General features: G+C 48.3%; 1 protein-coding gene across 1 annotated transcript in view; it reads right to left on the bottom strand.

The window, feature by feature from the left end:
• The window catches only part of LOC121720029 (regulating synaptic membrane exocytosis protein 2-like), a 76,069-nt gene that overhangs the window by 46,267 nt on the left and 27,302 nt on the right, over positions 1-2,500 (bottom strand). The window lies entirely within an intron of this gene.

Here is a 2,500-nt window from a genome sequence, read left to right as displayed (position 1 = left end):
CGTTTGCTAAAAATTCTCAAAAAGTCACTTAACCAATGCTCTTCTCAGAAATGACCCACAGCACTTGGTCAAGTACCTCAACCTTTGATGTTAACTCTGCTAGCATCAAAGCTGACTCAAGAAACAGGTGGGAACAATCGGCCGCACAGGCCGAAGCAGTCAGCTGTGACACGAGCCAGAACGTGGGCCAACTGGGCCGACGCTGGACTGGCGGTGAATCAGCACCAACACAAGCGTCCGCGGCGCTGGCAACGGGGTTCGAGTGATGAAACGCAAGCCTGGCCCACCTGACAGACATGCATTTTGTATGGCAAGTGTCAATCGGGGCATCGAAACCAAAACCCCTTGCCCGACTTCATAATATATGGCGATTAGGAACGGCTGCAGCCCCACAACTCTCCCTGAAAGATTCATTAGCAGGGTGAATTATTGAGCAGACCTATCCTTTTACTGAGAGCTGGAGTGTAAACCATAAACAGCTGGGCTCCCCTGCTCCTGCATATCCTGTCTATTCACCCAAAAGCAGATGACCAAAGTGGATTAAGCTTAGGTCAAGGTCAGAGCTGCTCTGGACAGAGCTGTTATCTGAGGACATTTTCCTGGAATGACCAGACTCGTTTCATTCTGGCCTTGAGTTCTTAAAAAGTGAAAAATACCGGTAATCATAGTTTTGCAAAGCAGGACGTGAAGTGTTCTTATGTCTACCATACTGAATATTGCACCTTGTCATCAATTTCAATGAAATTCCATCTCTTGCTTGTAGTCCCCTGTAAATTGCCCTAATTTGTGATGTTGGTGCTTAATCTTTGACCTACAGGTATTTGGACACTTAGTCGTAGAGATTAAAGGCTCAAGATTTCTCCTGCACATCCAACAGCATCTGATCCTTGCACTGATGCTTTCTCCTCTGGCCAGGCCTTTTGTTTAGCGACGGTGATCGTATGCGTCTCAATCAAGCATGACTGCTTGTAACACCACAACATCTCAATGCCCTTATCTTTAATTTGAGGGCATCTGTCAAATCAGCCCACTTGCATTCCCCACATATAACATTTTCTTCTTCCACATGTATTTCCTACGGTTACACTTTACTTGACAGTATCGACATAAGAGTGACATGACACTGTCATGAACGTGTCATAAACAAGTCATAAACGTTTATGACATAACGCTTCTGTTATGAAGTGACATTAGTTTTTTTGTCATAACAAGTTAGGGTTAGGATTAGGTTTAGGATAAGGGTTAGGGTTAGGATTAGAGTTAGAGGTTATCATGTGTCATGACAGTGTCATGTGTTCATGACAGTGTCATGTCACTCTTATGTCGATAGTGTAAAGTAAAGTGTTACCTTTCCTACTAACCACTCCATCACCCTCCCAGCCACACTCCCACTCCCACTCCCACTCATACAGAGAGACGGCAAGCATGAGGGTCCAAAACACACCCACGTACAGTATCATAATACTGTCCACTGTACAGGAGACCCACCCAGGCCATTATCCGCGCTCATGAGTGACGGTGTCCAGCCTCTCGCAGGTGTGTGTGTGCTCCAGACAGGCAGTGGGCACGGGGGGAACGAGGGGTCTGATATTGGAGGGGTCAGGTAGCAGGACGGGGCAGATGCGAGGCACAACCCCATCTCGCAAAAAACACACACACACACACACACACACACACACGGTCACGTGGAGGACAGACAGCTGCCCTCTGTGCCTCTATAGACGCGCACACACACACAAACACACAGGTCACGTGGAGGACAGACAGCTGCCCTCTGTGCCTCTATAGACGCACACACATATACACACAAACAACAAACAAAACACACTTATACATAACACACACTCACACACACACACACACACACACACTGTGCATACATACTAGCACCCGTCCCCATAACCACCCACACACCCACTCACACGCACTCACACCCACACACACACACACACCCACACACACCCACTCACACACCCCCCACACACACCCACCCACCCACACACACACACACACACACACACACCCACACACCCAGTCACACCCACCCCCCACACTCACACCCACACACACACACACACACGAGCGAGCAAAAACAGTAACGTCACTACGCTTTGAGGAAACCTGAGCTGGCCGCACTGCTGGCGCTTGCGCTCACGCTGCAGACATGAGGACAGATGAGAGGGCAGCACGAGCTGTTACATATCCACATGATGCATAAGATCGCACGGGGCAGAGCGTCTGGCCAGCGGGCAGCCCGCCGTATCATATACACCTTGTTTATCACTTTTAATGAGGGCCGCAGATCAGTTAACAAACACCTCACCCCGACAAGATATGCTTACAGTACGGTACAGTACAAAGCCAGCCATTACTGCAGCACTGAAATGTATGACAATACACTGAAGGGGGGGAATGGGTTTTTGCATGAATATGACTTTCAAATGAAGAGATTTGCACACATCAGGTCTTATTATGAGCATACAGATGAGGTTCATTTGTT

Source organism: Alosa sapidissima, chromosome 10 (genome assembly GCF_018492685.1).
Source record: "Alosa sapidissima isolate fAloSap1 chromosome 10, fAloSap1.pri, whole genome shotgun sequence".
Classification (NCBI taxonomy): Eukaryota; Metazoa; Chordata; class Actinopteri; order Clupeiformes; family Clupeidae; genus Alosa; species Alosa sapidissima.
This window is presented reverse-complemented; position numbering and strand designations above follow the sequence as displayed.